General features: G+C 40.8%; 1 protein-coding gene across 4 annotated transcripts in view; it reads right to left on the bottom strand.

Annotated features, from left to right (window-relative positions):
* Positions 1 to 13523, bottom strand: part of LOC125882781 (ELKS/Rab6-interacting/CAST family member 1-like) — a 215688-nt gene that overhangs the window by 114415 nt on the left and 87750 nt on the right. The gene's annotated exons all lie outside the window — the stretch shown is intronic.

The raw sequence follows: 13523 nt of genomic DNA, 5'->3' as shown, positions 1-13523 counted from the left end.
TCATATTTGAAAAGAATTCCCTCAAGCAAATTCTGCATTCACATGACTGAGACAGATGTAAAGTCACAGCAACCTTGACCTTTGACCCTTGACTAACAAAATCTAATCAGTTCATTCTCAAGTCCAAGTCAACCTTTGTACCAAATTTGAAGAAAATCTCTCTCGAAGCGTTCTTGAGGTATTGCGTTCACAAGAATGAGACAAACAAGGTCACAGTGACCTTGACCTTCAACCTTTGACCACCAAACCACGACAATCACCTGAAGCTTAGTATCAGCAAAACCAGGGTAAGAGGGCAGAATACAAAGTAGCCATGATGTGGATATTTAGTGTTTCAAGGGTCGGATCTGGCCAAATGTCTCCCCTTCTGTTCCTGAGTTATGACATTTAGTAGCGGCCAGAAAAGCGTTTTTGCAGAACATTATGATGTCACAGTGAAGCTGACCTTTGACCCTGTGGATATAAAATGTTATTATTTTCATCCTATGAGACATTTGTGTGAAATGTTGTCATAATTAGCATATGAATTCATGAGTCATGAGAGAATATTTTTTGTTTGTTTTGTGAGGTCACATTAAGGTTTGACCACCAAAATCTAATCAGTTCATCCTTGAATCCAAGTGGACGTTCGTGCCAAATTTGAGGATATTCTCTCAAGGTGTTCTTGAGATATTGTATTCACGATAATGGGACAGAGGGAAGGACAGACAAAAACATAATGCCTCCAACCACAGCTTAAAAAATAAAAAATTGAGAATCCATAAGCAGGTCCATCTTTAACAGATATAATAATACCATCTCTGACTGCAAAAATCTGCCACACTGACCTCACGTTTGCACACAAACAACCAAACTGACCTGGATTCACAACACTGGCAGATCAGCCATGCAGCTGATATTCAATATATAAGTCAAACCCACAAAACATATTCATGACACACTGTCTGTTAGTGCCATTAAGACGATACTGAAAGGCTGATTAACTATTCTGTGCAGCACAGTGCTGTAATACAAATCCCTGGGGGCCAATGCAATGTACAGATCAGTACAGAAATTCAATAAAAAGCTATGAATCAATGGCTAGATGACATTTGAGATTTCTCCACAGTGGGAAGCATGGAGGTCTTTTCACAGAGGGATTACTGGGTGTCGGGAAGCGGAGTCTAAATCATCATCTGGGGGAATGAGGGAGAGATTCCTCATGGGAGCAGCAGGGTTGGGAGATGGAGAAAGAGTTTAATCCCAGTTTAAGCTGTCTGGAAGCCATTGTGGCTGTGTCACAGACCTATCAGCTATCACAGCAGCTTGACTTGATCAGGACCTTTCATACCTTTCATTTACACACATGTGAGCTAACCCGAGCTAATACCAGTAAGATTTAACAGTGTCTACTGAATCATGACACGATGAAAGATAAGTCAAACACAAAGGATAAATGTGTAAGCACACACACGCAGGCTTACATCCAACAATGACACTTGTAAGACCAAACTGCTGACTAACACGTAAGAAACTGATCAAACTCAATAAAAGTCATTCTTCTCGCTCTGTATATGTCTGAGTCTTCTGTATGTTTGCATTCTCTAAATGCCTGCTCTGTGCAAATGTTTACGCATGTGTGCGCGAGCCCGTTAGCATAACTTTTTACAGGCTTGTACATAAATCAATTTTCCTCACTTCCATCGCCGCAGCTGCCAGTAAAAGAGCCGACCTCCAGCGATGGGAATCCACAGCGAGCTCTGTCACACCAGCAGCAGAGCATGTGCACTCATGGGAAATCACTTTTACGAGCCGCGCTCTGCATATTTTGCTTCCCAAGGTGTAAACAGGTTCCAATCGTCACGTGACCTTCGACCTCTGCCTGTGTAGCACAAGCTCGCAGTATGCTGTATTTTATTTTCACTGCTTTGCTCCTTTGAGTGCAATCTTCTCATCTGAATTCATAAGAGTATCAAGTTTATTTGTTTGCATCTCCAGTGATAAACATATTCCAGTGCTGAAATATTTTACAACAGCCCTTCGCTTTCATCTTTGCTGTCTATCGAAGCCATAAACTATCTGCTAAACTAACCTAAAGTAATGGGAGCAATCCGTCAAATGGCTTTTACATCAGCATCACTGCCAGAAAAGTTGAGAAATGATATTGGCAGAGGATGGTAACATAAAATCCTCTATGTGTTTGCTAAAAGGTCCAGGGGGCCCAATTCCAAACCGTCCTGAGGAACTTGGGAAGCTGGAAGAAAAATTGTAATGCAGCAACGGGGCCAAAAACTGCTCCGCAGCACCTGGGCGTTCAAAGCTTACAGAATAATAATCAGCATGTGAAGCTGCCTGCGTACATGTGTGGCTTTTACTGCCATTGTTTTTGTGTGCATTTTAAAGGCCGACATGTGTCCTGTATTGCATCATTATCACATCCAAATTGGGTTCAAATGTTAAACAGGAAAGCAGATGAAGTAAGCGTGGTTGTTTTTTTTGTTTCCTTTGTTCAGGTCCTGATTTCAGTTTGCATACTAAATGTGGGATACATTTGAATATTTGGGATCAATTTTGTGCTTTACGCCCTGTGTGAGTGTGTAACAGGTCATAAAAAGGCAGGAATGTTCCTATTGGAGGATTTCCAGGAAGCTCCGACCATCTGGTTAGCTCTCTGAGGTTTCCCCTCTTCATGCTACATTTACTGCACGTATGTGAGTGTATGCAGAATAGACTTTCAGTTTGCAATGTTTCCTATTGACTCAACACTCGGTTCCCGCTGACACTCTCTGCCTTTCCTCTTTCGCTAATGCTAAACACTTGTTTGCTCAAACCCTGCTTGTACTCCAGATGATTTGCATGGGTCACTATCGCACATTTGCATCAGACCACAGCGGTTTTCTTTTCTTGCTTACTTAAACCAACACTGATATTTTCCTCTACTTATTTGCCCTGTTTTTTTGCATGTTGCATTGTGATCATATGCATGTAAAGCAATCATTTATTTGCATCCGACCAGTGTACAAGGACAAATGTACTTCGCCTCACCGCTCCCCTTTCCTCTCCGTCTTCTCACTCGCTCTCCAAATGCAACATTACTCTTTCCTCTGGTTGAAATATTCTCATCAGACCATGGACCATTTCTTCTCTCCTTTCCTCTCCCTGATTCCTTCCACTCCCTCTTTTGTCACTTCCATCTCCTGCGCTTTACTTCCCCTCTGACTCCTCTTCTCCTTTCTAAATAAATAAATAAACCATGGATCACAAACTATTGCAACAGAAGTAGTTTGTTTGCCAATTTTGGTGTTTTCCATCTTCTTAGTAACGCTTTATCATCTACATATGAATCTAATTTATCATGCTGTTAATCATCTATGACATTGAAGTGTCTTTTTATCTGCTGGTGACATAATATCTGACAGGTGGTACAAGAAATCACAAATACCTATAGTATGTGTGCTTTCAAATACTTCAAGTCTCTAAAAAATGGATTTTAAAAGTAAAGATGTCAACTCACACATCATATTGTATGCTGACTCACTTGCTAAAAGGCAAAAACTTAAGTGAGCATTGTTTACACATTCTTATCTTGCATTATGACACTGTAACTCGTCAGTGTGATTACCAGCCTATGCACGTGGCCTAAGCCTTTGTGAGCATTTATACTTGTGCTGTGGTGAGTCTGTGTCACTCTGCAGTTACACCTCCAAAACACTAGTCGGCGGCGGGGTTTCTGTGAAGTCCTATCAAGTTTAGCTGAGTCACAACACATCGAAAACACACACTAAACATGGCTTAATAGCAACAATTTGAAACACAAGTATGCAAATCAGCTACACTATAACTCACAGCATTCACAGACAAACACTTGTCTTTATCTGGACACATTTTCTCCACAAATACAACATGCTAATGTTTTTAGCACAAGCCCATGGCATTTTACATTGTATAAATTAGCCTAGCAGCTAGCGGAGATTTCCTCTGCTCATATGAAGCCAGAGACAACAGCAACATTTAACAAAGGTAACGTTACAAAATTCGGTTCCATTACAGCTCACAAAACAACTGTCTTATACTAAACACGTTTCCAAACAAATATAACATGCTAACGTTATTGTGCTAATAACGTTAGTTATTAGCATTTTACATTATATAAATTAGCCTAGCAACGAGCACAGATTTCCTCTGCTCATATGAAGCCAGGATAAATCACACACAAGACTTAAAATGCTATTTTTGTGGAGGCTTTATCGTCTTCATTATTTATTGTTTCTTATCTGTGAAATTAAAGTAAACGAAAGCTTTGTTTCCACTGAGGGAAATGGTTTCAGCTTACAGAAAAAGACAGGCTGGTCTACATCGCCACAACGTGTAGTTACATTTCTGAGGAGGTGCACATCAGGCTACGTCTGCGTAGAGCCTACGCCATAGGTAAGACGACAATTGGATGCAGAAGTACAAATCCAGCTTCATGGGATAGAAAGGGGACATTGGCCACCAACTTTATGCCTCTGGTCAACATGCACTTTAAATCGTTGATCACTGTATCACGGCTGGAGTGATCCTATCACAAGACAGCCTAGAGTTTTTTTGTTTTTTGTCATCATGTTGTCAGTGACCCTTCTTGTAGAATACCTTTAACTTCCTGAACCTTCATTTCTACCATCAGTTTTTCAGAAAAAAGGTTCCATATTAGTGTCATGTGTCTATCCTGTGTGCTCTTGTTCCAGTGCCAAAACAAAGCCATGTTTACTACCACATAACGAGGGGTGAGTACCAGAGGGATTTGACATTCGAATAACTTTATGGGCCAGCCAAAACACTAATAACTATACTTTGTCCCCACAGTCTTGAATGATTCTAATCTTTAATGTTAAAACTTTATAAACATGTGGAGGACAGAGTACTTAGTGAACAATATTCTGATCGTTATTGAAAAAAATATTTTCAAGTGAGTATGCAGTTACACCCTTTTTGGCCCCAAGTAGTTCAGTGCTGGTTTTTGACTAATAACTGAACTGGTTTAAAATTCTCAAGTACACTTTTGACAGTAAAAAGTGCTCATCAATTTCAACCTGCAATATCACTTACAGTACACCCCTCTAATCTCACCACTTGTTGATGACATTGAAAGGATATATTCTACATATATTAGTCGCATTACTCCATCATGATTATCTCCTCATACCTTGATATCTTTGAAACATTTTAAAAGAAAACCTGTGAGTTAGTATCGATGCAAGAACCAATGAGTTTGGTAGAGCTGTGGAAAAGGTAGGAGAAAGGAAGACTTGCCTATGAGGTATTATAAAAGTATCGCATTAATATTACTTCTATATTGGGGTATTGGTGGCTTAGTGGATAGAGCAGGCGCCCCATGTACAAGGCTGTTGCCACAGCGGCCTGGGTTTGACTCCAGCCCCTGGCCCTTTGCTGCATGTCTCTCTCCCTCCTTCACAATTCACTATCCTATCAATTAAAGGCAAAAATGCCCTAAAAAAATATTACTTCTATATTATTATGTAACTGTGACATGGTGACATGGGTTCATGCAACATTGTTTGTCAGCCCAGTCCTTTCTTTCCGTCGCACATTCCCTCTCTATCCTGATCAACAGAACGTATATGATATGAATAGTTTTTTAAAAAGTTGAGTTGTGAATCTACATGTTTAATTAAACACTAAAACACTTTCATTAATGGTTTGCTTTAAGGAGCAGAAGCTGCTCAGTGAACTCGATGGCTCGGCTCAGCGGAGGCAAAGTGCCATTTGAAGCTGTTTTAATATGTAAAATACTTCCTTCACTCTCCCTCTGAAATCACTTTCAACAACTGCTGCAAACCGCTGGAGGAGGTGGAATCATGGGAGAGTTCGCTTTGCCCACAACGCTGTAAACACCACGTACAAATGTGCAGTGAAACCACGTCCGCACACACAAAGTACACAAGCTCATACACTCGCTGACACACTGTGCGAGTGCACAAATTCACCGAAACTCTGCTGATACTGGTGGGCATACACAGGCGCAGTCGTTGCTGTCAACTCTTCCAAACACAACCTGCTTTGTATTAAGAGTCTCGGGGTCGGACCACACGCGAATATCCCAAGCGCACACACACGCTTGTGCATGCAACTGCACGTAACATAACAACATGCGTCCACTTTCCAACATTTGCACAGAAAAACACACATGCAAACATGGTGCCACATCCTGTAAACACACACTAACACTCGCTGACAGCACTTTGAACTTCCTAAATTTTGGAAAACGTCAAAAATACCCTCATGTACTCACCATACACACACTTATATACGCTATATATAAACACACACAAATATACAGAAATATACAAACATAGAATAGCCTTCATTAAAACTTAAAGCTGTAAAAAAAAATGTGAATACTGCTGGCAACTAGCAGTAAAAATGCACACATACACAATCTCATAAACTTCACAAGCCCTCAAAGTCTCCAAAATAAAAACTTTTTAACCTCCCTCATTAGCATGCTGCTGATATTCAGGGACCCACATTAAGGTAATATTAATATTACATCTGGAGTCCTGTATAAATATTTGATTAGAAATGCTCGGGGGCCTCATGTATGTTTACTGCACATAGTTCACCCAACATTAACATCAAGGATTTCCTTTTAACCATTTGGAATTCAGTATTTCCCTTGAAAATACAGGAAATATTGGTTTGGTTTACTAAGCCCATAAAACCTATAAAACATGAAAAAAAAAGGGAAATAAAAAGATCAAAAACATAATAGTCTCGCCCACTGTCGGTGCGGAAGAAAAACTTACAGCACAAGGAGGACATTTTGGAGGAATAAAGAAAGAAACACTTATGTTGTTGTTTGCAGAATGAGTGTAGAAAATCCCTCAGGTAGAGAGCGAGCAAATTTGTGAGGTAAATAAGGAGGTAAGGCAACTGTGTGTGTGCGTGTGTGTGTGTGTGCAAACTTCCACAGTGAGGATTACTGGAAACTAGCTGTAAAAACACTACGAAACAACAGCAGACAGAATGAAATGTCTTCTTTAATAGCATCCGTCCTCGTGAAAATAAATCATATTTACTGGATATATCCACAGCTCAGAGCTAAACACACCGCGAAAGGGAAAGTGTTTAGATAATAGTAATAGTGTACGCATGTGACAGAGAGCCCGAGTTGATCTTGGCCGTGTCTTTGTTTTACATGGAGAACAACAAAGTCCCTAAATTAAACACTGACACTCTGTTCTTTAGCCTCGTATTTACCTTTTGATTTGAACTCTAGATTATATTGTGGATGAGTGAAACGGAACAAAAAGACTACTATTATTATTTCTCAATACTCATAGTATGCTGTTGACTGTATGCATGAAATACATGCACTTTAACCCTAATGTTCTGTTCGGGGTTCTCAGGACATTTGGGTCTTTAACATTTAAAAAAAACAACATGTTTAACATTGTTTTATCATCTTGAAACGTCATATTTTTTCTTAATTTCACAAGAAGTGCTTAAAAACATGTTTTTTTAAGGCTGCAATCAAGATTGCTTTCATTGCTGCTTTATTTATTGCTTATAGTTTGATCTATATGTCTGAAAATAAATGAATGAAAATAATGAAATCAGTCTTTATAATTCCTCATAGCCCAAGGTGATGTATTCATAAAGCTTGTTTTATTCAAACAAATATCCCAAATACATTCAGTTTACTATCAGAGATGACAGACAATTGAGAAGCTGGAAATTCAGCCAAGTCACCAGAATTAAATGTTCTAAGTTGTTCAATCTAAATTTCTGCAAACCATGGATATGTCACATTTCATGTATCATAACCTTTCTAAAGTGACGTAGTTCAGATTACATGTACATGAGCTGCTGAGGAGGCGATGGTGGACGTTGTGACAGCTATGTGGCTGCCAATCTGGCTGCCAAACAGCAGCAGCAAACAACTGTTGCAGACCAACAAACAACAAAAGCGGGTATTTTTAACATCCCATCAGGACATTTCCATTCAAGGCTGTATTTTATTTGTATTTTAAGCCAAAACATGATCTTTGCATGACGCCTACCACATGTTTTTTTGTGCTTAAATATAACCACACATTAACCACAGCATTGTCCATCCATCCATCCATCCATCCATCCATCCATCCATTTTCATCCGCTTATCCAGGGCTGGGTCACGGGGGCAGCAGGCCAAGCAAAGCACCCCAGACATCACTCTCCCCAGCAACGCTTTCCAGCTCCTCCTGGGGGACTCCAGGGTGTTCCCAGACCAGATGAGATATGTAATCCCTCCAGCGTGTTCTGGGTCTGCCCCGGGGCCTCCTACCAGTGGGCCGTGCCCCAAAAACACCCCCAGTGGGAGGTGCCCAGGAGGTATCCTGATCAGATGCCCGAACCACCTCGACTGACCCCTTTTGATGCAAAGGAGCAGCGACTCTACTCCAAGCTCCCTCTGGATGTCTGAGCTCCTTAACCTATCTCGAAGGCTGAGCCCAGACACCCCACAGAGGAAACTCATTTCATTTCTCATTCTTTCTGTCACTACCCAAAGCTCACGACCATAGAAGACGTTGAGGAAACGGACTTTTCGGACCTTGAGCACCTAGCACGGCATAGGCACACTAGTGCCCAGGCAGGGGCTGGCCCCAGGCGTGCCACAACGTTGTGACAACATAAAATTGAAGACTGAAAAGTAAAGAAATGTAAAGTTTCAACACATCTGCTACATATGAAATGTACAAATGTAGCATATCCATGGTTTGTAGAAATGAAGCTCTAACGAAAGTGCAATCAGGAAGATGATACCTTTTCATGCTTAGGCTGTAACTTTCTTCCTCACCCTGCCATTCACTCCTTGCACGCATGCTCACGCTCTGTCTCTGGCTGTCAGTGTTCAGGGATGTCAATGGAGTCATCAGCTGATCTACAGCTGATCCACAATCAACCCGTAGCACATGGACACACCTTCTCAGTCAGTCTATCATCTCACTGCTCCTTTCATGCCGTACCTTCCACCTCCCCATCACAACCTAGCCTTCTCAGATGCAGCCTCTATTCACTTCAGCAGTCATCAACCAAAGTCAGGAGCCACCACCACCTCCACCAGTGTCTGCACTCCATGAGCAGATTTATCTTACTGCCGCTCAGATGTCCTACGATCACAAAAAATCTCCCTCTGGTGTCCAAGCGCCAAAGACTTGTGTTAAATCTTATCAGCATAAATCATCTGTTAATCGGTGCACTTATAATTTGCATTGCACTTTATCTTTATTTCATTCTTCTGTCTCTCCTGATTGAAATGTACAGTGCCAACATTTGTCTTGACTGGGTTGAAAAATTATGAAAACGACTGACTGACTGTAAAAATGGCTGCTGATCAGTTAATCAGCTACTTGCTGCAGCTTTAGTATTGACAGTAATCCCAAATAAATCTATCTAAATGTCAGTTATTGGAGTTTTATAACAGTTTGTTTGCATTACAGTTATGTCAGAATGTCGGATTAAGTATTGTATTACTTTTTGGAACACAAATGTATTAATGCATCGCTCATTTAAAATGTAAAGCATAATATCTGTCCTATTAACGCCATTTATGTAACCACCATGAAGGTAAGCTCAGTTTGTGGCAAAGCAAAGTGTTCCCAGTTTAATTCTTGCTGCATATTGAGGTTTAATAGTCTCAGAGGAAAATAAAAAAAAAATATGCAAATGAGAAAAAATGGTTGATGTTGCACTCTGTGTCTGTTAGATCCAAAACAGCGAGGAAGTGAAGCAGCAAAACACCAGGATTAATATTATAATACTACAACAAAGCAAAATATAACAGGATGAGAAAGCATAACTTACTGAACTGTAGATTTATCCATTTTCTGTAAACAAAACTGTAAACAAAAAGTGTTTTTCATTTTCCCCCAGTGCTGGGAACGGTGTGTGCATGCAGGTATTTTAATTAGATGACTCTCAGCAGTCATCTCCACTGTAGTGTTGTCACCTATTAGCTGGCAAATTATTTCTTGCATGTGTGTTTGTGTGTAGGAGACAGGAAAAAAGTGTGCATGGGTCTGTGATAGTGTGTGTGTGTGTGTGTGTGTGTGTGCCTGCTTGTTGTCACCCATTAGCTGACAAATCCCTGCACCACCTCAATGCTCAGAGTCATACGGGACCTCAAAGGGATCACACACACACACACACACACACACACACATAGAGAAACAATGCAATTCCTTTTAAAGCTACAGAGACCTTGATGTCAGACATTTGGCAGTGGATGAGGAGTTCCTTAGCGCAAGATCAAAACAACCAGAAAAAAAAAAAAAAAGACAAGACGAGGAGAGAAAAAAAAGGACAGAAGAAGAAAAAGAAGTCTTCTGTCGTCTACCAGACAGCAAGGCAATGCTAACTTTTCTTTTGTTTCTTTCCCCCTCTAGAGCTGAATCACAAAACACCAGAACAACAGCGATGAAAAAGCTGACAAGACGGCAGGGGGAACAGTGGCTGTGCGAGTTGAAAAGGAAAGAGAGAGCAGAGAAGGAGCTGGCGCTGGGGAGACCTTAAAAGCACAGCAGAGTGCTCAAAACACTCAGACCACCAGATTTATGCAGGAAACAGAAGGGAGAAGTGGTTATTATGTGGTCAATCACAATGTGTAGGTCAGAGAAATTTCAATGTGATTTTGATGTGTCTGTTAAAAAAGACAAAATTCAGACTTTTGGGTTCTGCAGGCTGAAATCTCATTACGGAGTCACCTCTCGAGTGCAGATAGGAATATTTAAAAGTCAGAAGAGAAGAAGACGAGGGACTTTTTAAATCTTGGGATGTGGACAATGCTTCACGTGGCACACTTAAAGAAATAGTTGGACATATTTGACCTTCTTGACAAAAGTAAGATGATAACTGTCCCTTAAATATGGAGCCAGTTAGCCTAGCATAGCATAAAGAATGGAAACAGGGGGAAACAGCTAGTCTGGTTGTGTCCACAGATGAAAAACAGTGATGGGGGGGAAATAAACAAATCTTTTTGCACAACTTTTAGTGTCCCAACCTTCCACTCGCCCACTCACTGTTATCGTCAGGTACTTGCTCACACTGCCTGCTATGGTAAGTAAATGAGAAGCGACTGAATCTGACTTGAGTCAAGACCTCTGCCAACAAAGGCCAATAGTGTATTCACATGCTCCTCGCATGGTATTTCCTCTGACTAAGGTGTGTTCATGAGCTTTAAGTTGGAATGTGGAAACAACCCGGCTGCTATAAAGGAGATGTGTCGTATGATCAGAGTGCTAAAACAACACATTGATAATGAAGAGCAAAGGAAATGGATCAGGTGAGCCATAATATATGAATAGGAACTAATTTTTAGATCATTCCAACACTATATAAACACAGCACAAGGCTGCAGAGTGACATTTCTGTGACATTATATTGAATTTACATAGGCTACTGTACGAGTTGGATGCTGAATCATTGCATTAAAATAAGTATTTTTCGGGATGCACCGATTGTGTGTGGGCTGATACCAATACCAATGTTTAAATTAACAATGTAGCTGATACAGATGTTTTGTTGTCGTTGCTAATTTTGTTTTTGTTGTTATTTGTTCCCCCTTTTGTGCTGGAGAAACAAAGAAATCTTTGTTAAAAAAAAAAAAAATCCTATCCTATCCTAATATATATCTATTGTATATTGCTGTGAAGACATCAAAAAAATTCTCTTTATTCAAGTTTTTTTGCCAAAAACTGCCTTTTACAAGATGACATTTGAACACATCATGAGAATATGATTATTTGCCTTCACCTAACAGCTTGGACGCAAAATAATGCAACTCATTACGACCTCCATCAGCAGTTAGTATCAGCCACTAGCTGCTAACAGCTAACAGCTGACGTTAACTAGCTCTCCTTCTGCCAATGTCAACACAGACTTGTTGTTCACAACATAGCATTATCAAGGAAGCAATAGAGTCCCTGATGTGCTGATAGTGAATTTACTGCATCCTTTCATCCCAACGGTATCGGAGGGATAATCAAATATGTGCTCTGTTGTCCCCGGGACGAAGGGACACCGTCAGTCTTGAGCCCTGCTTTTTAGCCTGTTCAAAATTGAAAATGGAAAAACATCGACCACCGCCATTGGTTAATGCCATCTAGTTTGTCCATAGCAGTCAACAAGGTGATAATCAGCCAATCAGCTCTAGCTGTTGACTGTGAACAAGGCTATATCAGTGTCACGAAGAAACTGACATCATATTTTGAAAAAATGTCACAAAACTCTAAGGTTCGAAATATTTACATGTATCAACTCGAAGGCCCAATAGTTTCAAAAGAATCAGCCCATCACTAGTAAAAAAAGAAGTCCACCTACTAGCAAAGTTCACTCACGAACACGTTACATCTTGTTTGTTTAATCTGTTCAAAAACCCAAGTGTGACCACAAGTCGCGGTTCACAGGCAGTTATTTGCCGAACTATTTCTTGGCTAGGAGCAGCGACTTCCTGGTGTCTCCCCTGATTGCCTGGCAACACAATCAGACCATAAAAGATTGTGTAACCTTGGTTGAACATTTAAAACACTGTCCAAACTGTTTAACAAAAGTATGACAGGAACAAAATGTAGAGTGATTTCTCTATAAAAGCCACAAAGACAGAAACCTAAGCAGAAGTAAGAGGAACTCTGAGCAAAAGTTCACAGCTGTCCAACTTAATGATGGCGATACAGTGCTTGAACATTTTTATTGTTTGCTGTGGTAGCCTGAAATTTGAACTTGGTGCAAGTATCGTGACAGGACTGTAATGGAGGGGTGCAAGAAAGAACCAATAATGCTTCCTCTTCAAAGAGGCAGTGATGTGACAGAGGAAGGGAGTGGAGTGAAAGTCAAGGTGTCTCCTTCAAAGACAGACAGACATGATGAGAATGATTAAAAACAGAGTTTATGACAGAGTGAAGGAGATGAGAGAGTGTCTCGATGCAAGGACAAGAAGTGTGACACTGAAGGAGAGCACGATGAGAGACAGGGAGACAGTGACGGAGGGAGAAAAATAGGCGTGTGGTACTAACCTTGAGGCAAGACTGGGTAGAACGGGAGACGGCGTTGCATTGTAAAGATAAAAGAAAGGGAAAGAGAGACAGGGAAGGAGAGGGAAAGGTGAGACAGGAGTTGAGTGCTAGGTTAGCCAGCTTGATCACTCTTCAAAGACGAAAGAGATGAGAGACAGAGGAGCTGACAGAGAGACAGCCAGAGAGACATAATTAACCATAGCAACAGAGCGGGCACATAAACACAGAGACAGGCATGACCAAGCAAACAGCCAGGCAGGCACACACACGGTCACATTAACAGGTTAAACGCAAGCAGCTTGTCTTTTTTCGGTGGGGTTAAGAGAGGCCTGCTCACCTCACATGACATCAAGGGCACACAGGGAGACAAAACCGCAAACACAAGCCATAGAAAGCGAGCAATTAGCCAATCAAAGCATGAGTGTGCTCACTATGAATTATTTCTCCTTCAATGGTTTTCATATCGCAGAGGACTTCTTTCCCTTCCCGCAG

Source organism: Epinephelus fuscoguttatus, linkage group LG22 (genome assembly GCF_011397635.1).
Source record: "Epinephelus fuscoguttatus linkage group LG22, E.fuscoguttatus.final_Chr_v1".
NCBI lineage: Eukaryota > Metazoa > Chordata > Actinopteri > Perciformes > Serranidae > Epinephelus > Epinephelus fuscoguttatus.
This window is presented reverse-complemented; position numbering and strand designations above follow the sequence as displayed.